Genomic DNA, 25,113 nt, shown 5'->3' on the forward strand with positions numbered 1-25,113 from the left:
TATATATATATATATATATATCAGGGTAAAGTACAGTTAGTGCAATCATTGATTCATTATACAGTTCTCATATCATGATCAGTGTAATGAAAAAACTTATTTATATATAAAAATCATAACTAAGTATATAGAAATCTTCTAGAGTAAGGGCATCCTATCAAATATATCTAACTGTTTAGTATATCTTGTTTAACCAGACCAAAACATGTTTTAGTCACTTGATTAACAGCAATCAATCCTAGGGATCAATAAATGGCCACGAAGGGATTAAATTTTATTTTCACAAAGTTTATAAGAAACCAATTAATTACTTCACAATCAGAAAAACGGGACTAACACAGCTCAATGAATTCTTGAATTAAATTATGAAACAAAACTATTTTAGCTTTAGAAATGAATTTCTATCACCAGAAAAGGAAAATCTCAATAAATGAAATCAAGTCTGTTAAATTAAGTATGCAATTCAAATTAAGTATGCAATGTTAAATTACCAGGCTATGAAATTCACAAACTAAAAATGTGAAAAACAGAGTAAATAGGTACTGAGAACGGAACTTGTTCAAAATTTCACTTATCACCCAACCTCTAACTTATCATACCATGGTATATATTTTCACGTTACCTTACAACTCCTCTGTGGTTTTAGTTTGAAAACTTTTTACCCAGCAGGCTAAAATGTGTGAGACAGGTCTCAACAATGTTAAGGACCACAAAAATTTAGCTCTTCCTAGTAGGAATGAGACTTATGGGTACGGAAAACAAAAAAAGAGGAAAACAAAGGAGAAAAGCATTTTGGAAGATAGTTCTAGAAGCATAGGGCGTTTTGGGTCGGATACAATGGAGAAGCATTCTAGAGGGAAAGTTCGTCATACAAAGCGTTTTGAAACACGTAATTAGTCAGGACACGTATTCTAAAGTAGTGTATTTACATAAATGACATTAGTCACTCGAAAGAGGCGTTTGTTTTGCAAATCTCATCGCTAACCCAAAAAGCGTTCCCTCTTATTGAATGAAACTGGGGAAACAAGCCTTTGTGGACACAGCGTGTTCACATCTCACGAAAGAAGATATTCGTTCTACTAAAATAGGATCCTGAAATGAGATATCTGATGTCAACATTATATCATTAAACAGTAATGAAAATAGACAAAAGAATAATGAATATCTTGGTTTTAACCAGACCACTGATTAACAGCTCTCCTAGGGCCAAAGGAGTTTATTTTTACGTGGCTAAGAACCAATTTGGAGAATTATTGTGGAATACCACATTTTGGCGAAATGATGCAAGAGGCGCACGACATTAGACAACCCACTCGGAGATTTCTGGCTTTAGTTTGAAATAGGCTCTGTAAGAAAATATTACGCTGACTTCGTGGTACAAAAGCTGAAAAAAAGAGGAAAACTGGAAATGGGGCTCTTCCAGGCACTTTACCCACGTGGGCACATTTAAAGATTTTCCGGAGAGGAACTCAGTAGATTGAGGCAGTCCTTCACGTAGGATCCCTCCACAGAATGGATGACTTCCGCTAGTAATGAAAATAGACAAAAAGAATAATGAATTCGAAGCTGCGAAAAGGGTAATAAAAAATTAATACTTCCACGCAGCTGGCTTTCTCCTTAGAAAATATTCTGAGACAAAAGCAAATACGGGCTCTCAGGGCAACCTTAGGATTTTCCGGTAGAAGGCGGTCCGTGGATGATCTTGAATTTCCGAGGGACTTCCATGATGCAACCGTAAAGGGGGCAAATGATGGGGACTCCTCGAAACTCCAAGCAATGGCGTGTGGAGCTCGAGGAATACGGTCGAAGGCACGAGGAGAAGTATTACTTTTGAAAGGGCCACGTGGTTAGGGATGCAAGGGCATTGATGGGGCCAGGTGTTGGGGACGCCCTTCATTCCATATCTTCCAGCCCGCGTGTGTCGAGAACTCGTGGGCTTTTGCTTTTTATCCCTCCTATGGGGCAGGGGTGCGTCCAACACAGATGTTTTGACTCATTGCACCTGCTGCCCCGCAGGAGGTTTTGGCCTGTAGGAGAAACACCCAAGCCAGATTACTTTTGCCTCGAAGGAAAGATCTTTATCAAAATGGAGCGCTCTTTAATCTTTTTAACCCTTGTTTTTAAGTCGATAGACAGATGGTCTATCGATCGGCAGGTTGGCAGTAAATGAAACACAACAGAACAACCAACAACAACAAGGAGGGAGGCAGTTTGCTAGCTAATTCTTGCTAATCATAATACCTCCCCTGACAAAGATGATGTACATACCTTCTTGGTGTGTACATCGATATTCAAGAATGAGCGGCAAATGCTTTACGTTACTCACATTCTGCCTTTGCAATGAACTTACTCCTAAGGGTTTTATGAAGCTGGAGACATTACTTTTAATAACACATTGGGACAATTTTCGTTAACAACAACGCAAAAAGTGATTTAACCACTTGCAAAAGAATAATTACTTTAGATTCGGTTACCCACTGGTAACTTTTATAAAGTGACTCTTAACAATTGTGAATTAATTAAGATTATAGAACTATTTGATATATGAGGCTATGGCCAACAAATGAAAAGAAAGGTTATTGTTCAAGAATTAAAATACACGATTACTTAATTTTAGATAAAATGCATGCGGTTAGTACAAATCTGCCCCTTGAAGAGGCTGTGTAAATGAAAACAGCGTTTATTTTTGTAAATGACATCCCCTTTACACCATACTGTAATGACTATACAAATTCGCATTGATAATTTATCTTCGCACAACGTGCTTTGCTCAGCTATCGTTCAACGAGAGCTGAGGGACCCACACACCGGGAATTTGACAGTCGGTAATGCGGGCGAGAGTATTCGCGAGGTTTTAATTCAACCTTAAACTACACGCTAATTTTATACCACTGCCCACTCAGTACTCCATGTTACTGATATCGGGCGAGCAGACAAAAGATGTGGGTAGGACAAACAGAGATCTTGGAAGGAATGGAAGGGGGGAAAAGGGATAATAATAAAAAAAGGAAAATTACAAGACGTTAACAAAACTTGACATATGAAAGGCGGGGACACGTCCTCAGAGCTTACAAAGGGGCATTTAAATCACAAGGCAAGAGCGCGACTCATGATTCATTAAATTAAAGATAAATAAATGACTGAAAGAAAGTAAATGATATTGGCAGAAGAGCTAAGGAAAAAAGAGTGAGGGTTTTATTGTGTTAGGCGGGGAATTTATCGTCCTTTGCCTATAAATTACGGCCCGGACTATCCTTTCAGTCCCAGGGCTTAGTGTGCACCTGAAGGGCGCGACTCCTTCAGGGAGGGACACGCACGCCCCGGTGCCAAGGTATGGGCGCAAGGGCGTGCCACTTCTCACTCTGTTATTCTTAATGATTTATACATTGTGTGGGGAATGGTATCCCGTATTTAATTGCCTCTTGTGGGGATAATTTAAGGGAAGATTAATAGAAGGTGGTAAAGATAGCAGTTCCTGAGAACGGAAGAAGATAGAGGAGGGTCTGACATCCCCTTCTGGATTAGGGGTGCCAAGACCTCGAAAATGAACTGGTGGCATAGGTGCCATGAGCCTAGAGCTCTTTGTAAACTTCCGCTGGAAATTCCCACGCCCGGGTAATTTCGCCTCGAGCCTTCTTGGGACAGTCGTCTCGGCCGGGGAAGAGGAGGCCAGCTTTACGGAGGGCAGCGCACGGAGTACCACCTGGGCCTGTGCTGATGCGACAGCTGACAGGAGTGTTCCTAAGGGTTCTACCATGATCCGTCCGCTGCCTGTAGTTCATCGCCAAGTGAGATATGGCAGAATCCTGACTTGCAATTGAGTCGGCGACGGGCCGAGGCAGAGGAGGCGGTCGGGGGTGGTGCGGAGCGGCTCGGGTAACGCTGACCAGCTCAGGCATCGGGTTACAGGCCGCATCTGCAGGTGAGCTCCGCGGTGGTCGGAGAACCGCCTCTGACCAACGCTGGTAGCGTGCCAGGCCGGGGAAGAGGGGTCCTGAGTTGATCCCGTGAATGGAGATCGGCGTAGCGCTTCGGCGCGCTGGGCACTAGGCAGCGCAGGCGCCATCAGAGGTTTCGGGCTCGTCGGTCAGGACGGACAGCTTGGCCCGCCGGGCATGCAAGTGGTAACCGCAGGAATTTGGCATCTCCTGAAGGAAGATCTGATTGGGGCCCCTGCACCGGGCACCGAGGCAGGGCCGCATATCGGAAATCGGATCGGAACCCATCAGGGCCACCGTACATTGTACTCAGTGGCACTGATGGGGACTGCACGCCCTCCTGGTACCCAGGGGCGCCAGTCTTGGCTGAGGGGAAGGGGGGGAGGGATTACTCATCGCCTCGCCGGAATGACTGGGGAATGTGGACCCCCAGATTGTCGTGATTTCGGTGGGGGACTGAAAGTCCTGTCCCAGGATGACGCCATAGCCCGGGAGATGGCTTGCTACTGCAAGATTGCAGATTTTGGATTGGTGAGGTCTTGTGACTTCAACTGGACCGTAGAGTATCATTTTTAAATTGATTTATTCCCTCGATCGTGACGAGTTTTTCGTTTATTGACGATAGCCCAGGGAACTTGTCCTTCGGATGGGGGAGACGGTGCGCCGCTCGAAGTCCTCGAAGCAGTGACCTCGCCATGCTGGCTCGCGTACCTCGTGGAGGGGGCCACGATACAGGCCTTCTTCGGCGGGGGCCTAATGACTGGGATCTGTGATACGCCACGCGCGACGGAGAAGTTGATTTATTATTGCGTGGGCATTTTGCTCCATGCGGAGAATGGTTGATAGACCTTGCACGCCGCAAAAAGGTCTGGCTGAAATTCCGCCGCTGCCCTGTGGAGGGAAGAGAGGCGAGTTATTCGTTGGTTTTCCGGGAGAGAGAGGAGCCGGTTTCTGCTCCGCACTGTTCAGAGGAATGCCCGTTTTGCAATAATGGTGTTAGGGGCTTGCTCCGAAGTCTCATTTTTGTGGAATTTGAACCTCCGAGGAGGGACGGGGATTTATCTTCCCGCCCATGGATCCTTCTTTTGAGGGTGGTGAGTTTCCACATATTTCAGTGGCTGGCAACACTCGTGAGGGTTGTGGGGCTTTTCCACTATATGGGTGGCGAGGGCAGGAAGGGCGAGCGCAGGAAAGTGAAATCGACTAAACCGCCGAGTACCTCGGCGTGTTAGTGGCCTTCGAATCGAGCCATTTGTCAACGCCGCTCCGGAATGGTACGCCCCAATCGACCAAGTCTGGCCTGCTTCTCTGGCCTTCCAACGTCTCTCCACCGCCAAAATCTCGCACGCCTTCATAATCTGCTTGGCGACGTTTCCCAGTTTCCGATCGTCATGGGAAGGGCGCGGTGGGGCAACGAGGGCTCTTCCTCCAGGGAATTTAGTGAGAACAAGGGGAGAGTTCCGCCGGGGAGAGAACGCAGCACTCCAGGACTCGTCGCCCTTTCTGCCATACTGGTTCGGACTCGGTCCATTTTGGCATGAACGAGTGAGCTGGCTGAGGGCACTCATCCCCTGCGGGCAGGGGGCGGGGGTGGCGGGCTGTCGTCGCAGCATCTGGGAGCTCAGGCGCTTGTCGCCTCTCTGGATCTTCCCATTCTCATTCCTCCCTTTTATTGGGCCTTGGGGTACCCTGTCCCTCTCTGCTCCTTATCCTTCTTCCTGCTCTTGGGCAATTTTTGCCTCTCTCTCCTCACGTTCTCTTCCTCCCATGCCAGAGCTCTCTCAGCCTTGGCTCCCCACTGCTCTGAACCCATGCTCTCTGATCGTTCTTTAGTCCCGTTCTTTCCTTCCCATGACATGAATTTGAAATCCTCACGTTTGGAGCTTCTCTCTCCTACTTACCCTGAAATAATGGGAAGGGGGCGCCCACTATGCCTGGGAACCCAGACTCAGGTTGTCTGAAAGACTCCACTAGACATGAATTTAAACACCTGTAATTGTTCAGACTCTGGAGAATAGCCATCTTGGAAATAAGACAGCTGATTAGTGTGAGAAGACTCTTTGTTAAAAATGATGTGTCTTGAAAGACGTATTGTTCTTGGCAACGAATTTAACACACTACGCGCTCCGGAAGACGAGGGGATTTTGTCACGCGACTCTTTTGGCCGGCTGTAGCGTTGTTAAGGAGCTGTTCTAACGAACTAGAATGATCAGTCCCGTGAAGGGTTTAGATGTGTGAACTACACTATATAATGTCTAAAAGAACTTAATTTGGGTTCCCGCAGGAATGAAAAAATTCTTCGCCACGCGCAAAGTGACGAATTTTGTACGAGTCCTGAGGACTGAGTTTGAGGAATTCTTTGCCACGCGACGAGAATTTTAGGAGTTCTGAGACTGGAATTTGGAGAAATTTCGCCACGTGCATGTAGAATTTTAGGAGTCCCGGCGACTGAATTTGGAGAAATTTCTCACGCACGGTATAGAATTTAGAGTCTCTGAGGACTGAATTTGGAGAAATTTTCACAAAGCACGAGAATTTAGAGTCTCTGAGGACTGAATGTGGAGAAATTTTCGCCATGTGCGACGAAATTTTAGAGTCACTTAGACTTGAATTACATTCGTCCTAGAATTTAGAAATTACTAACGGGAAACCCAAAGAAAATGTTTGCTGGAAATGAATGGGGAAAAAATGCTACACACGGCTCATGTGCAAGGGGGGGGGTGCAGGTCAGCCTGGCCAACACCGGAGGTGTTTTTAGATTCTGTGTGAATGAACCAAGAGTATTTATATACCGTCTGGGATTCCGACTTCCTCAGTCGTTTGAGAGGATACAGTACAACGGCCTAGTAATTTTTCAGATAAGCGGAGTTTAAAATTTCTGTTTTCCTAACACCCAACTCCGGAATTCTAACTACACTGAGAGAATTATTACAATGCAGCTGCTGACTGCGTCGTGTCCCACGTGGAATTTATTCGCGGCTCAAAATAACAGTTCGCTAATTGAAATGTAAAAATTTATCACAGAGGAATTTATTTCTTAACTATTCCTCGAAGCAAGGATAAGGGCAAAAGATTTTAACACAGGAATTTTCGGCACTATTCCTCGAAGCAAAAGATACAAAAGATTTTAACACAGAGAAATTCTCCTCCATTCCACAAGTAAGGATGGTTAGCACTGGTTATTTCCTAACTACCTATCCTGAAAGGCATGCATTAACTAATCTAATACGGGTGTTCTTTTCTCAGTGATTACATAAGTCCCTATTTCTAATTCCTAGAACAGTCACGATTGTAAAAGGTTTTGCTAAGATTAACACATTACTTTACGTGGAATTTTCTGGATCTAAAAAAAGCTTAGTTTTACACAAAGGTCTCGACTGTCTCGCACTCCAGCTTAGCTTGCTAATAGCTGATCTGGCAGGCTGCAAATGCATGCTAAACACTAGGGGAACTGCAACTGCAAAACGAGATCTATGGCCAGGTCGCCATTTTTACGATTTTTCCGTGGTTTTAGTTTGAAATAGGCTCTGTGAGACAGGGTAGCAGCACAATTTAAGGTAATTTAGCCTTTGTGATTCTGACTTCGTGGGGTAATGGAAAACGAAAAAAGAGGAAAACAAAGGAGAATTTCATATGAGCATAGCCCTCTGGTTACTGAGGGAAGTACATAAAACACAAGCACATTTAAAGTGTAGTGTATTTACATAAAAATGACATTAGTAATGGAAAGAGGAAATCAGTAGATTGAATAAACTGGGGAATTCCAGCCACAGTCCGAGAAGCTTCACATGAAATAGATCCTCTGAAATGAGTAGGATATGCACATTATACGCCAGTAATGAAAAATAGACAAAAGAATAATGAATTGAAGCTGCACTGAGGGTGCCAAAGGAGTGGCCAAAAGAATTAATACTGCCGATGCAAGAGGCATGGACATTAGATATGGAGATTTCTTTTCTCCAAGAAAATATTACGGACAAAAGCGTGACTGAAAATGGCTTCCAGGTGTGGCACTTACCTAGCAGATTTTCTCCAGGGCGCAGAGAAGGCAGTCCGTGGATGACTTGCGATTTCCGAGGACGAAGCTTCTTCCACGTGGTGAGATGCAAGGGCTTTCCGTGAAGGGGCGATGGGGGACTCTGGAAACTCCCAAGCAATGGCGTGGGCTCGAGGAATACGGTTGAAGGGGGCACGTGAGAGAAGTATACTTTTGAAAGGGCCACAAGGTTAGGGATGCAAGGGCATTGATAGCCAAAAGTTGGGACGCCATTCCACCATCTTCCAGCCCGGTGTGTGGGAGAACTCGTGGCTTTTGCTTTATCCCTCCTATAGGCAGGGGTGCGTCCAACACAGATGTTTTGACTCATTGCACCTTTACTGCCCGCAGGGGAGGTTTTGGCCTGTAGGAGAAAACACCTGTCAGATTACTTTTGCTCCTGAAGGAAAGATCTTTATCAAAAAAATGGGAGCGCCTTTAATCTCTTTTAACCCTTGGCCGATAGACAGATGGTCATCGATCGCCGGTTAAGGTAAATGAAACACAATGAACAACCAACAACAACAAAAGGAGGGGGAGGCAGTTTACTAGCTGAATTCTGCTAATCATAATAATATATATATATATATATATATATATATATATATATATATATATATATATATATATATATATATATATATATATATACATATGTGTATATTGTGAAATTAGATCTTATATTTATTATGAGGTAATGCAAAAGAGGTTAATTTCATCTCTTTCCCTTACGTTAAAGGATATTATGAAGTAATCCTTATAACAACATTGATTTAGTTTTATTCATTTATCTATTTAGTTGTAATTCTAGGGACCAGTTGTGAGTTGTTTAGCTTCAGAATGAGTTCAATGAAAAGGGTTTTGGCAAAGGCTTGAGAATGAGTCTAATGAAAAGAATTTTGGCAGAGTCATTCTCCAAGTAGAAATTCGATCCACATGCCTTTTGGACGCCAAAATCTCGTGATATGAGTCTACCAAAATACAGATATTGGCCATTAGTTATTCTAAAATAAATTAGGCCTGACACTTAGAAGACTCAGAGGAATACCGCACAACAGACCTTTCGTAGATGCCACAATAACTATCATGAGCAACATGCTAGTGTTTGTCAGCCATATCTGTACATCTTCATTTTTAACTCCGTCAACTTTCCCTTCTATTCAGTCTCCTCCATAGTATTATGCTGGATTCTGAATATAGTTATGATTATTTAAATGAGAGCATTACTGTAAATAGTTTGGATAACAATAGTGCTTCAGAACTTATTGTCCTAATAGTAATAAGTTCAGGTTATCTTGGTTAGACATACTGAACGAGTCCTCAGAGCAGAAGCTTTCCTGCACATTCTAGATTATTTTGAGGGTTGGAGCTTATAGGGTAGGTTACAGTTTAGTTGGCCAGGCCGCCGCAACACCTATCTATATATACAACAATCACTCCGCCCATAGGTAATATAGTTGCATATGCGACCCCGTCATGACCCACGCATGGCCCCAGATCTGACCCAATGTCTCTGCCAGTTTGCCAAGATGTCGTCCGCGCTGTCAGAGCCTCAGCATCCCTCTCAGGTACCACGGTTGCCGCGACCAATCCAGTGACAAATACCTGATTTATTGGTGGTGATGACGAAAAAGTCATTGATAAAGTGTCATTAATGAAGAGTGAGGTTTGCTTGTCATCTCCACTCGCCCCTCTTCCGCCTAGTTCCATTGGCCCAGATCACGCCAGAACCAGAGAGAGAGGAGCCTGAAAGAGTAGAGAAGAAGTCAAAGTAGACGAATCAGCAATTTCCAATTGATTCCAATTTTTTCGACTAAGGCGTTTTGTCTTACCATTTTATGGTTACGATTTTACTGGCTTTCCTTTGAGTTTAGGCCCGCCAGGTCAGGGCATGCTGCCAAGTGTAATGTTAGGACATTCTCTAGAAGGAACTGGGGCAAACTATCGTCAGGCACCTGGCAGTTTGGTCGAATTGTGTTAGCTGGCTTTCAGCCCCAGCCTGCCTTTTCTGGCCAGGTTAGGGCACACACACCATGTTAGGTTAGGTAGGTAACATCTGGTTAGGTCAGAGACCTGGAGAGAGAGAAGAGAGAGAGAGAGGTCTGTTTGTTATGAAACGATGAGAGCAAACATTAGCTCCGACCAGCTGCCATCTTATTTTGTATTCAATAAACGGTTTCCTGTCAGAACCTGATGCCACCTGGTAGTAGCTCCCGAAATCAGAAATCAGCAGACAGCCTGGGCTGAAACTGTAGGCGCCTGAGCTTTCGGAACATTATTATTACCGTCTTTTTTTAAATTGAGCTTTTAATAGTTCTTTTTGTCTGATCTTTAGTTGGTGCTGAGTAAGATATCAAGGTAGTATTTAGAATTTTTGTGTACTTCACTCCAATAGGCCTAATTTTTTTATTTTAAATTTATGCAACATTAAAGGGGATGGGGGAGGGGAAAGTGATCCAGCCTACTTTAACCATGGCGCAACATTGAGAAAGAAAAGAAAATCAACAAAAGATATAATTTTATGTATATTGTATATATATTATATTCGGAGCAACAGGGTTGTGGGCTCCAGTTTGCACTGGTTGACCAATTAGACAGGAAAGGCAAAATTTTCTCTTTGTATGCATAATTTATTGTTAATTGTTAGCAGAAGCGTTTCACAACTCCTCAGAAGATGAAATTTTTTGTAGTCGTAATAGACTTGATGTCTCTCAGTAAATGCCAGGGCTGTTCAGCAAACGTTTACTAGTTTTGCTAATTGTGTCAGGTGATCACTCTTTGTAACTCATGGCCTAAAAGAACAAGTTGAAGGCTGTTAATATACCTAAAGCCTTTACAGTGGTGACTGAACTTCACTGACTCTTTTCAGGATTTAGCAAAAAAATTTGAGTACAGCATACTAGCTAAAAGAAGAGACCTAGGCCAAACCAGGAAATCGTGGGACAGTCAAAAGAGGATGGCAACCCTAGTTTTGGAAAAGAAACCAAACTCAACAAGCCACCTAAACCTTGTGTATAGAACTGAGATGAGTACAGAAATGTTAAATTTGACTGAAGACATGGACAATGACTATGTCCTGGGCAAGATTTGCTGCTTCAGGTGGAGGATTACTTTGAAAATCTTTATTTTCCTGAAATCAACTTCTCCCCCAAAGGCTGAGTATTAGAGGGCTGTTCTTAGGATGACAGGCTCAGCCCCAGCAAGAATCATGGAAACACTTCACCAGTCAGCATCGAGGATTATAGAACCCCACAAATTTTGAATGGAACATTTGACATAAGGGGACAAACTGAACTCTTAAAACTGACTGACTGACTGGAAAGGTAACTGTCAGAGACTGAGCTATATTTATAACCTCATCCCCAAAAACTGAGGTATAGGTTACCGAGCTGGGTGTAAATCCACAGAAGTTATCACGCGCCAACTGTTTCTAGGAAGGTGTCAAGAGCCTTAAAGTAAGACAAGAAATAATCCTTCGACATTCCTTTTCGAATTTCAGCGCAGAGGAAATCTTTTGTTTGATAATAACCATTCAAAAATTTAAATAATGCAAGAAATAAATTAGCTAATGGAAAATTTGTTGCAAAATTAAACTGGGAGTTCTTTTAAGTCATCTTCTGGTTCGTACATACTGTGTGATTCTGTTTAAAAACAGTTCCATGAGTGGAAGACTCTAAGAAGATTTATTCCTGAATTCCTTCCAAGTGAGAAGTTATGGCAGTAGAGCTTGAGAGATCAGTGTGGCCTCAAAAGCCCCGCATGGAAGGGGTTGTCGTCATTGCACCCCTAGTCTCAAGAAAGAGTCTGGCTGCATTAAATCAGGTTCATTGGTAGTGCTTTCGGCCCTCATCTGCAACCCATTTCATTAAAGTTACTGTACATCCTTTCATATTCTCATTCTTCCATCTTACTTTCCACCTTCTCCTAACAATTGATTGGCAAACGTGCAACTCCGAGGTTTTCCTGTGCTGGTGACCTTCCAAACCTTTACTGTCAAAACTTTCATTTCAGTGCTGAATGACCAGCATAGGGCCTGTCTAAAAATTGTTTAAAAATTTATATTCAGATAGAAATTGGAATAAAAGGAATCCCCGTTATGGCCAAACGGGCAACGATGAGGCATCTTGAAGGCTTCTCCATTATCCAAACTTGTCAACAACAAACAACAAAGGCAACAAAACAATCGGAATTCAAGGTTTTGTTTTGCAGCCACACCTTTTGAAGTCGCTAAAACGTTAAGCAAAAAGCATCTGTTCATGGTTGTATATGGTTGCTTGTTTCATTTAGCCACCTGGCAGGAAGGGCTTAGTGCTTGTTTAGTAGCTGGCAAGCTTTGGGAGTTTGGTTTGTCCTTTCGTAAACCATACCAGCAGTGGTGAGAGAAGGCATGATGAATGATGACGGTTGGATAAATGATGTGTGTCTGTGTCAATATGTTATTTGTTAAATGTCGTTTAACATCCAGTTCGCTTATATGTCCTCGGATATATATATATATATACAGGTCAGGGATATATATATATATATATATATATATATGTCATTAAGATTATATTTATATTTTATTTATGTGTGTGTGTGTGTGTGTGTGAATGTGTCACAAACATGAAGTTATAATGTGTCAGGCTTAACATCCAGTTGTCTAGAGCGAACTGATATTAAACATTTGTAGCTAATTTTGTCACTATAGAATGGGGTCACTTGCAGAAGTGATGAAGGTGCTATAAATATAATGCTGATAATATATATATATATATTATCTATATTGGCGCTATATATATATATATATATATACTATGTGAAACATACATTCTATATATAAAAATGCACTTGACTCTTCAAACCTAATTATCAACATTTTGATGTCTGTTGCATTGACCACTCCTGGTCCTGGAGTAGAGAGAGGGTTGTCTCCCCATCCCCACCACGGATCCAGATTGGGTCTAATCTATTGTTCACGTGCCGCTGGTTCTATTATATATATGGTGGTGGTATCTTGCTTTTCTTCGCCTCGAATATCAAAGCTTTACCGTAAAATTATCGCCCCAGTATTGAGTATTGTTTTCATATTTATGACTCTTCTTTGTTACCCACCCAGATAGAGAGATATTTCAAGGAAAAAGAGGTTTATCTGAGACGAGCTTGATGGCGCGCGCTATGCTGCGCTGGAACCTGGCCTAATGACCTTTGCCATGCCTCTCTCTGTCCTCTGATCCTTCACTGTCCCCACCTGAGTGACAAACAGGGTAAAAGTGAAAATGAAGCATCCAGTCCGCAGTGTTTTGACCGCATCTGCGACAAAACAGAACATTTGATCAATGCTTGCGCCTGATGCAACACCGGTGAATACTTTTGCCAATAAATTACTGAGGCTGTCTCCCAGAGATAGCGGCCGCCCTCCCCTCCCCCCACCCTTCAACAAGGGGTCATATTCTAAAAATGAGTTTTTCACACCCCAGTGATAGCTTGACTCATCCAATATGGAGATTTTCCAAATCTTTCTGAATCTAGACACTGGGGGAATCTGTGAAAAAATATAACTAAAAACGAATTTGAACTGATTTAGTTTAGAACATAAAGATGTTTAGCGATCTATTCATATTATTGTTAAATTCCACTGATCTGTTTTTTCAGTGAAGAACGCTGGAAATCTGACAGAGGGAAAAGGATTTCCTCCTTTCCCCGCCTCAGTGGTCACGACGGTCTTAAAGACTTGTTATGCAACAAAAATGCAACGTCTTTTATACGATAACGTTATCTTTCAGATGATGTTTGTTTGTGGGGACAATGAAATGACTCCAAGTTTTGAGAGCTTGGTGTAGCTACTTTAGGGTCACCAGTCCTCAAGAAATAAAATTTGTTTCTTTAAAGAAAGTTTACCCTCCCTCCTCCCTTATATTCAAAGAAAAACAGTTTTCAAGCTTTGATAGTGGATTACACTGTAATTATTCCGCCCAGGTGAAAGAGCCCGTGCTGGCATACGGCCACCTTCATCATCATCAATCAACAACAGTTGAGAAGCCATTCTTAGGCCGCTGTAGATTGCTTTTAACGTTTTCAAGAGATTGGCTGATTGAATTCCGGTTGAATTGGTTGCATAACAAACCAAAGTTTGTAACTTCCGAGTTAAATAGTAAAATTAACAGCACACTTGAACACCTTTTGGCACTGAACGTTAGCGAGCAGTAACCCATTACATATGGAGTTGAGAAATCACATTAAGGCGCCGCTTGAGTAGACTAAGAAAACGCGAGGATTAAACCAGTTTGTCATCTAGGAGTTTTGTAATTCAGCGTCGTCGAAGCGAAGTGTTGTACTTCTGATTTATATTATTGTTTCCATTGGGCTTTATTCTACTAATCGACGACCACCTATGGCTAAATTCCACTAGGGTAACCACAGATAAACTGCCGTCAACCATTTGCAACGCGCGCAAGAAGTTAACGTTTAGAAATGGGTTGATTTTCAGAAGCAGATGCCAATTTCCAAACAGTAACGGGCGCCCGGCTCAAATTGGAAAACACTCAGGGAGCTACCTGTAGGTGTGAGCGCGGTGAAGGACGTAGCAGGCGGGGCCGATGTGACTTGGCTGGTTAACTTGTTTTCTTCTTTTATATATACAGTATGTATATTTAGAGGGAGCGGGGAGGGGGTGCTCCACGCCGTGAAAATTACATGCCTTTCTCCCCCTCCCCTTGTCTAACACTGCTCCCCGCCATTCTGCTGGCCCACTCTGCCTTAGTTAATCTGTCCTTAGGACCAGAGAATTTGGAAATCCATCGGGATTATAAATAATCCTCTAACTATTTCTTCATAATATTTTATATATTCTTTTAATTTGAAATCTAATCTTGAGGTCTCTGTTATCTCTGCTTGTAAGTATATTGTTTTTATACTCAAGAGTTCCGCAATTTTCATTTAAATTTAGTAAAGCTCACAGTCAAACAGTTCAACATTGCCAGACTAATATTACTGTATTTTAGGCGTTATTTGATATTATATATATATATATATGTATGTATATATATATATATATATATATGTATATATATATATATATATATATGATGATTATATATATAATCACCAGAGGTGGAAAAACGAGAGTTATGTAGGTCCTACTAAACTGCCTTAGATCCAACACCTGCACCTATACCCAGTCTCCCTCATTTCTACCTGTGGTGATGTGTAGTAAATAAATCACAAGTTAAAATATGTATATATATATATATATATATATATATATATATATATATAGCAAGCAATGCCTGAATCTATTAGAATATTGGTCTGGCAATATTGTACTATCGATTGTGAGGGTTGCTTTGTTTAAATGAACATTGCATAACTCTTGAGCAAAAAAGAAAATTTAGAGTAAACCACCCACAGAATAACTCAGAGCTTGGCAGAGATAACAGAGACCTCAAGATTAGATTTTGAATAAAAAAAAAGAGCAAAATATTTAAAAAAAACTTGTCAGCGTTCTTATAACTAACGATGGATTTCCAAATGCTCTGGTCCTTGGGGTAAAAAAATATGTATACATATATATATGTATATATATTCTGTATATATATACACATATATACATATATTAACGCAAACCATGGTTATTCAATCAAAATTTCACCCCAGCAAAACAGAAAAATCATTTACGTTTCTGCGTCTCTGAAATATACTTATCCTTTAACAGGTGAAGTGGACACAGAATATGTTCTCCTTATAAACATCAAACTCAATTGTTAGAAAGTTAGGACGCAAATTTTCGGAGGGAATTGTTTTAATGTACAATAAAAGTTTCGTGCCTCGTGCTTCATGTTGTCACATAACCGGAAGCAGTTATTCCGCTTAACAATTCTGCCCTCTCATTACAAGGTCTTTAAAATTCTGTTGGCCGTTGGCTCCCTATTCATAGAAAACGCGGAAGGTCGGCCTAGAACTCGATCCGAATCGAATGCTGCAGACGTCTTTGGTTAACTTCATCAGTGTATTCTGGTAGTGTATCCCATTTGATGGCTTTGGTGTTCCTTGTATTGTTATAATCTTTTTTTTATCTTTTATTTATTTATTTATTTATTTATCTATTTAATCCGGTCACCAGGTTCTTTTAGACCAAGGTTCTGTCGATCCGACCACGTTCCAATTTTTCTCTTCATGAGGATCTGTGGTTTGATAGATAAAATATAAAAATAAGTAAATAATTAAAGCACGAAAACATAGCATTTGTCGAGTTTGAATTAAAATAAAAAAAAAATATTACTTAACTTATTATGAATTTTAATATACCCTTTTAGTGTGGAAGCATGAGTAATTGTATTGTGTGTGTGTGTTGCAGTATAAGAACGTAGCTCTAAGGTGGTACTTTTATCCATCCCCTGGGCCAGCCTCATAAGAGCTGAGCATGTCACCTCAGTGCCCATAAACCATTTAATACTACTGCTGATGTCTATATTTAGAGGGAGTATCTTCTAGGCAGATACCACGACTCTCTGTCCTTGGATGTATGAGACCACTACACATCATCTTTTTTTTTTTTTTTTTTTTTTTTCTAAGAGATGTTTGTCAAGTGTCCTAGTGAAGATACTTGCAAATAATGGTTTTAATTATACAGGTTCGTCGTTCAAATGCTTAATTATATTCAGCATCGTCATTCATAATTCCGGTCAGTTCGACTTCTGGGGAGCCCTTCAAAAACTGGTAAACATTGGAGTTTAGGATCTCTTCTTCTTCTTCAATCTTCTTCTTCTTCTTCTTCTTCAATGGTTCTTCTTCTTCTTCTTCCTGTACCTTCCACTATGCTTAGCTTCCATTATATATGTGTATATATATGCAAATATATAAACACCAAATATATATATAACATTCCAGTTGATTGCATATAAATTGATCTTTTTCTTCAGGAACAGATTAAGGAACCTGTTCAGATGTTTAAATTAGTAAAAGAATCTCTTTCAGTGCGGTAGTACTAGCATCAGGATAATGTCAAAAGTACCTAACGTGGTGCAATTGGGGTGGCATTACTAAACGGTATTTACCCACACTTTAGCCTTTTGCACTACCTCCGCTCCCTTCCTTCAGTCTAGCTGTCCAGCTGCTCTAACGATTACTTCATAGAGCAACTGTGAGAATTTCTCACAGCTCCACCCTTAGATCCTTGTACTTCATCTCTTTTATATTCACTTTGGTAATCTCAGGCGCTGGATGGCCAAAATTTCATTAAATCAAATAAATTAAAACAAATTCTTTTAGACCAGATATATTAGACGCAGATGTTGCTGCCTTCATATAAATAAACTCACATCGATAAAAAGATAAATTTAACAAATGACTTTTGGAGTCACTGAATTCGCAAAGTGACTCTGTGATACTGAAATTTCTGCGATATATATAAAAATGCGAATACTAAGTAGAACTAAAGGGATATATCTCTGTGACTAAATAGTTGACCCATTTCTGAAGTTTCTTCTCTGATGTTTCTTGAAACCTAGATTCTTGTTCCATTCCATTTTTAGTTTTCTGTAAAAGAAAACTATTGTGTCGGCTTTGTCTGTCCGTTCGGACTTTCTTTTCTGTCCGCCCTCAGATCTTAAAAACTACTGAGGCTAGAGGGCTGCAAATTGGCATGTTGATCATCCACCCTCCAACAATTAAACACACCAAATTGCAGCCCTCTAGCCTCAGTAGTTTTTTTTATTGTAAGGTTAAAGTTAGCCATAATCGTGCTTCTGGCAACGATATAGGACATGCCACCACCGTGCCGTGGTTAAAGTTTCATGGGCTGCGGCTCCTACAGCATTATACCGAGACCACCGAAAGATAGATCTATTTTCGGTGGCCTTGATTATAAGCTGTAGCAGCTGTACAGAAAACTCGATTGCGCCGAAGAAACTTCGGCGCCATTTTTATCTGTTGGGGAATGGAATGACATTTTTTCCAGAATTTGAACTTTCGAAGGCAGATAACACGCAGGGAGTGGCATAATACACGATTAGCAACTTTTTCTCGAAGGTGGTAAATCATAATTATTAAATGTTAATTAAAATCCGGAAAGCGTATTTATTACTTCAGAGCATAAGTCTTTAGTCATATATATATATATATATATATATATATATATATATATATATATATACAGTATATATATATATATGTATGTATGTATGTATGTAAAGTTAAGTATACCTTAGTTTAACCAGACCACTGAGCTTATTAACAGCTCTCCTAGGGCTGTCCTGAAGGATTAGACTTATTTTACGTGGCTAAGGATCAATTGGTTACCTAGCAACGGGACCTACAGCTTATTGTGGAATCCGAACCACATTATACCGAGAAATGAATTTCTGACCACAGAAATAAATTTCTCTAATTCTTCAGTGGCCGGCCGGAGAATCGAACGCGGGCCTAAGCGAATGCTAGGCGAGTGCGATATCGACCCATCCAATGAAGAACTGTATGTATGTATAAATATTTGATTACACGCTCAGCATCTACAGCATAGTTCCTTTAGGGAAGCCAGAGTGGGTCGCTTTATTTGATAAAGAAGAAAATGAGCGGGTGGTAGCGTCAGTGATCCAAGCAAGCAGTGGAGTGCTGGGTAAGAGAAGCTGCAGATGTCTGTGAGAGATGCCATAAATGTTTAAAAAAAAGCAAGTTAAAGAAAAAGTATGAGATTTAAGGTTGTTGGCGGAATATAGGAATAGAATATAGTGTTCAGACCAAAGGCCAAGCGCTGGGACCTATGCGGTTATTCAGCGCTGAAAGGAAAATTGAGATTAAAAGTTTGAAAGGTGTAACAGGAGCAAAACCTCAAAGCAGTTGCACTATGGAACAACTGTTAGGAGACGGTGGATAGCAAGATGGAAGAAAGATAGTATGAGCTGAGGTACAGTAAGAGGAATGAAGTGGGTTGCAGCTAGGGGCCGAATGCACGCTGCAAAGAACCTTGAGTAATGCCTGCAGTGCACCCCGTGAGGTGCAGTGACAGCACTAACTCCCTACAGAGAAGGTTGTTAGCAGGTTCATGGAAGACATGAATTTGCTGGCTCATGTAGGTAGTCAGTGAATCAGTTCAGGTGATTGTTGGAAGTGATAGCCTGATAAGTAATGCAATAAAAATACCACTGGGTTTAACCTATCATTACTAAAGCTATGTGACAAGGCACCTGGTTTATGAGTATCGTTCAGTTAGTGGCTGCAGAATGTGCAGAGTTTCTTTTCACAGATTATGGAGATGTCATGAAGCCCAGAGAGGGTAAAAATACTACAAAAGTGTGTACAGTATTATACACTCAAAGTTATTTAAAGGGTTGCAACCTGTCTCATAATTGTACATAACTCCAACTATGTTTTGATAAGTTGGCAAACTATTGAAAGAATGAGAATAAGTTTCATTAGAGGAATGGGACGGAAAGATGATTTCTGAGGAAAAAAGTATTCGGCATTTGAATGAGAGGAAAGTCATACATAGACCTGTGGGGAAACATATGACTTTATTCGTTGGTATGACATGTGGTCAGAGTAGTATTAGGTAGTTAACTGGTCATAGGCTGTGGCCGAGTAACAGGTAATGTGTGTGACGCACAAGAACGTGGCATTGAGAACACTCTGTGACTGATGTGAACCTGGTGGCTAAAACTGGGTTCAGCAATGAAGCTTAGGAGCTTACAGGGCTCCCATAGGAAGAGAAACGTTCATGTTTAAATGTTATGTCGGGTATTTTGCAAGCAACATATAGTCTTATAAATAGCTGTTTTCGCAACAGAATATGCGTTCAGTCTACATTCACACTAGTTGGTACTTTTGGGGTACTGGTGCATTACTAGATAACAAGAAGAGTATAGTTATTTATAATAGTTGAATTTACATAAAAAGATAGGTATGTATACAAGATGTAAATAACACAACTGTTCCAAGCCTCTTGGGATGTTGATTAGGTACTAGGTTGCAATCTAATAGATACTGTACAAAAAATTTTCTAAAACAGGACATTATTGTATTATATATATCTGCAAAGAGCTGTTCCACATCTTTACTTGGTGGCTGGATTTTCAGGGGGAGGGATGTTACCATCTTCCTGGTAGACTGATTTTAAATGTTGGTTTCAACCTGTTGATGGGTACCACCAAGTTCTCATGTCTGTTTAATGTATTTTGAGTGTTTTATCTAAATGTTCTAGGAAGGGGTAGGGTCCTGCAGGCGTTTGCTGATACTGTGATGGCCACTGTTATTTCCTTGGGTGGATACCGTGCCCATTTATAGTGGTGAATATAGAAGATGGGTGGTTGTGACCACCAATTCTGTTGTTGCTTGTATGGATGCTTCTGCACAGCATTGGCTTGAGTGTCTTCATCCTGGTTCTGGTTGTCTCTGGACTTACAGATGAGCTGGGCATTGTGTTGCGAGGCCTTGGAGGCCTCTATCAACTTGCCTGCTCTTTTCAGGAGGTCCATTACAGGTAGACCTTAAGTGCTGAGGAGGATGGTCTGGATGTTGAGCGGAAGTTGAGGGAGCCATATTTTCCTCACCAGGTCGACTTTTTTGTGCCTTCCATTGGTGTCACGTTAAGTGATGGTTTTGCGGGAACTGCTGGTTCCCCGCTCGTTCCCTTTTGTGGATTGCTGCCTCCTTACCTTCAAGTTTTTTTTGTTTTGATGTTCTTGTCGGTGAGCTGCTGTTTTTCTTTCGCCAGTCGGGTCTGGTAGGGCAGCGAGAGTAGCGGCAGTGGCAGCAGCAGCAGGCAGTTTTGGAGTCGACGTTGGTCGAGTTTTTGAGCAGCAAATTGGAGCACGCCACGGTGGAGCACGTCAGAGGTGGAGGTGACCATGAGTAGTCGTGTGACCACGAGCTGCTCATCTTTGATGACAGCGTGAGGCTGTCCTGACGTCTCCATCGGGGTATTCTGGTTGATGGGTTTTGTCCCTGTTGTGCAGCTGAGGGCTGTCTTGGTGACCCGATGGAGGACGTATGTTTGGTATTTTTTTTTCTGCCTGCTGTTGTTTATTTTTGCCTTTTTTTTTTTACAGCTACTTTTTGTTTATTTAACTTGATTTTGTTTAGAGCTGCCTTTTGTTTCATTTTGTATTTATGGTTTTTATCTTTTTACCAGACCTGACTCACTTGTAAATTTTTGTAAATAAATTAATATTAAGCTTATTTTATTGTTTTTGTTGTTTTCTCCTCCTTTGTTTGTTGCATCTGCCGTCAGTCATGACAGCCCCGTCCTGAGTATGTTAAAGAACCTGCATAACGGCCCACTCGGGTCGTTACAATTGGTGTTGGGTTCTTATAGTATACGGAGGGACTTGAGTTCGTTCCAGGATTCTCTAACCTTTGTGTCCATCATCTATTGTAGGCTTGTCAGGAGCGGGCAGGAGGTGGCAGGGAAAACTTGGTTATTATCAGGAACTTGTACAGGCCATTGTATGAGATCCTCTTGCCCTGAATGTCAAGCCAGCATGTAATCTGGGGGAAGGGGGAGTCTGGAATTGATTTGAAGACATACTCTGCCTCTTTTTAACTGAACTGATGATGATGCAGAGGCAGAATTATATGTCAGCTCTTCAGAACCAGGCAGGTAGTTTGGTCATTGAAAAGGGGTGCAGATGTGCAGATGGAGGTGTATGGCATTTTTTGTTTACTTGTTTGTCTACAGACATCATGTGATGATTCCTTACCAGATTAGATAAAGTGGTTCGTGGTGGTAGGTTTCTGTTTCCTAACATTGGCAGTTATGACTTGGACCATCGACAGATGGTCTCTTGTCTATCAGTTTTTTATAAATTATATTTTAACAAGGATCTAAAGTGTTAGTGATATGATCTTTTAGCTCTCTCAGGAGAATGAAGCCCTAACTTAAATGACGTAATTAGTCTGTCAATGGCATCTTTTGATGGTGGGGCATAGCCAAATTTAGTCTGAGTCTCCAGGATATTTGCAAGAGAACCATGCTGGTCTACCAGGTTGCTCTGAGCTCACCAGCATAATGGAAGTCGTACACAGGATTCTAGGAAACAACTGACTTCATTGGTGGGATCTGACATGTTTTCATTTAACATGTGAACAGAAATGCAGTTACAGGTGGTCGACTGGGCATGTGTTCAGGACTGAGTGATGTATAAACAAATGACTACGAGGGACCTCTGTAACTGACTGCCGAAAACAATGCGGCTAAATCTGGGTTCAGGAGTGAAGCTTGGAAGCTTACATTACAAAGAAGTTTGAAGGAAACAAGTAAAAAATGTGTCGAAGTTTCATTGGCACAATCGAGTTTTCTGTACAATGTGTAATGGTGTATGAAACTCTCAGCCACGGCCCATGAAACTCTCAGCAGCGGTCCATGAGACTTTCAGCCAAAGCCTGGTGATGGCCTATGTTGTTGGCACCTATAGTGGTGTCAGACACACGATCATGGCTAAATTTAACCTTAAATAAAATAAAAACTACTGAGGCTAGAGGGCTGCAATTTGGTGTGTTTGATGATTGGAGGGTGGATGATCAACACACCAACTTGCAACCCTTTGCCTCAGTAGTTTTTAAGATCTGAGGGCGGACAGAAAAGTGCGGACAGACAGACAAAGCCATCTCAATAGTTTTCTTTTACAGAAAACTAAAAAAGTGTAATCAAGCAAATGAGATCCCTGAGTAAAGCTTGCATGTCCCTTCTGTGAACACCCAAGTGATAAGAATAATCACAAGGCTAGGTCTCATGAGAATCATGAATAGTTGGGCTCAGGTCATTTTGTGAAAGTGTCACTTGCAATATATATATATATATATATATATATATATATATATATATATATATATATATATATATGTATGTATATATTCAAATAAGACAAAATTTACTATGAAAAGAGGCCTTTCGACTGTCGTCTTTACTTAGCAGACTGAAGATATAAAGAAAGTTTACAAAAAAAGCTTACATAAATGACAGATGGGGATTACAAAGGAAAAAAAATGTACCTGGGATCCCGCACAATTGAAGAATTAGTAGAACTGCCAAAACAGGGTTAGATGTTTAAGAGGTTTTGCAAAGGATCAGTATCAACCTTTCAGGAGCAGGGACGGGACAATTAAAAGATTACCCAAGGAGGTGACTGACCACAAAAAAATGTTAGTACAACAAAATGATTTTTTTGGTGGTCAGTATAATCCTTTAATCGTTCTTTCCGTGCATCTGAATGGTTGATCCTGATCCTTTGTAAAACATCTTAAATATCTAACACTGTTTTGGTAGTTACAATAATTCTTCAACTGTGCTGGATTCCAAGTACATATTTTTTCCTTTGTAATCCCCATCTGTCATTTATATAAGCTTTCTTTGTAAACTTACTTTAATATTTCTTCAGTCTGCTAAGTAAAGGACGACAGTCGAAAGGCCTCGCAGCACTCCAGTGTTTCTCTTTCCTTCTTGGATTTTGTCTTATTTATATATTCATCACGTTCCACATTTTCGTGATTCAGTTATACACACACACACATACATACACACACACACACACACACACACACACATATATATATATATATATATATATATATATATATATATAAATTTCTGACTCACATCAGATCGAACCCAGGTCTTTGTGTTCCACACGTAATTGTGTGTGATGATATATATATATATATATATATATATATATATATATATATATATATATATATATGTATATATGTATATATGTATATATGTATATATGTATATATGTATATATGTATATATATATATATATATATATATATATATATATATATATATATATATATATATATATATATATATATATATATATATATATATATATATATATATATATATATATATATATATATATATATATATATGTTTGCTGCACGCTGAGGGGTAGCACCTTTGTAGACACCGTTGCTAAGGATAAATAAAAAGACGTTTAAGTTGTGCAAGTGCCTGCGAATGTGTGTGTATGGGTGTGTGTGTGTGTGCACGCAGGGCGTGCGTTTGCACGTGAGTTTATGGACTGCAGAGCCGTGAATGTTTATGCGGTTATGATAATTTGGAAACGAAAAGGTGTTATTGTAAAGCGTGCACCACCAATACCCATTGTTATATTATTTTTTACCAATGGGCTTTCAAATGTACGCAATCCATTTTGATATGCCAATACAAGTTTGTAGAACATGCCTTTATGGCATTAAAATATGTGGACAACTAGTTGTGGTAAATGGTGAATGTTTTGTGTTAAAGTTTCTGTTACTAGACCGCATTCAGCGTAAGAAACAGGAACCCTCGGGTCAGTTGTTCTAGGGAGGCGAGGAGGAGTAGAGGCAGCATCGGAGCCATCTATTTCCAGATTTTACCGGTTATCAAACTGGAATGCGACAACACGATGTCTAGGGGCGTTCTCTTCATTAGTACTACATTTCATATATTTATCTTTCGCCGTTAAATCTACGATTAGATTTAGACAGTGCAGTGCCGGAAGTCCAAATGTGGATTTATATCCAAACTATCTAACTAGAAAATAATAAGTTATGCCCACAAAGCCAAAAACAAATACTACAGTTGCCACAAATATGTACACAGGCAAGGCTTTGAGCGCTCTCGCCGTGATACTGTGACTTTTCTCTATCTAAGGCCTAAGGAACAAGTTTATAGGTCTATCTAGTGATTGGAGGGTTGAAGTGGATGTTCTCATTTTAATGACAAAGCTTTTGTTGGTGGGAAGGCGTTATCTTGCTAGCGGATTACTAATCTCATTTTGTTTCGTTAGCTTTGGAATTATTATTGTGACTACGTAGCGAAGATGGATATTTAGATATCTGACAAAACTCGAGTAAATTACAATACAATCTTGTGACCTGTCTGCAGTAGTGTACTCCTGGATTCAAAACAGGACATGTGCATCAAATAGCTGCATTAAAATCGTCAAGTGGACGTGGATGTGGATTGCGATATTCATTTGCACATGATTAAATAGTACTACAAAATATTTTAATTTCATAAAAAAATTGTACACACACATACACACACACACATACATATATAGATGCACACACGCACGTTGTATGTAACATATATATATATATATATATATATATATATATATATATATATATATATATATATATATATATATGATGTAGTATTGTACAATT

General features: G+C 40.5%; 1 long non-coding RNA gene across 1 annotated transcript in view; it reads left to right on the forward strand.

Annotated features, from left to right (window-relative positions):
• Positions 1 to 25,113, forward strand: part of LOC136844363 (uncharacterized) — a 263,377-nt gene that overhangs the window by 50,987 nt on the left and 187,277 nt on the right. The gene's annotated exons all lie outside the window — the stretch shown is intronic.

This window comes from Macrobrachium rosenbergii, chromosome 12 (assembly GCF_040412425.1).
Source record: "Macrobrachium rosenbergii isolate ZJJX-2024 chromosome 12, ASM4041242v1, whole genome shotgun sequence".
Classification (NCBI taxonomy): Eukaryota; Metazoa; Arthropoda; class Malacostraca; order Decapoda; family Palaemonidae; genus Macrobrachium; species Macrobrachium rosenbergii.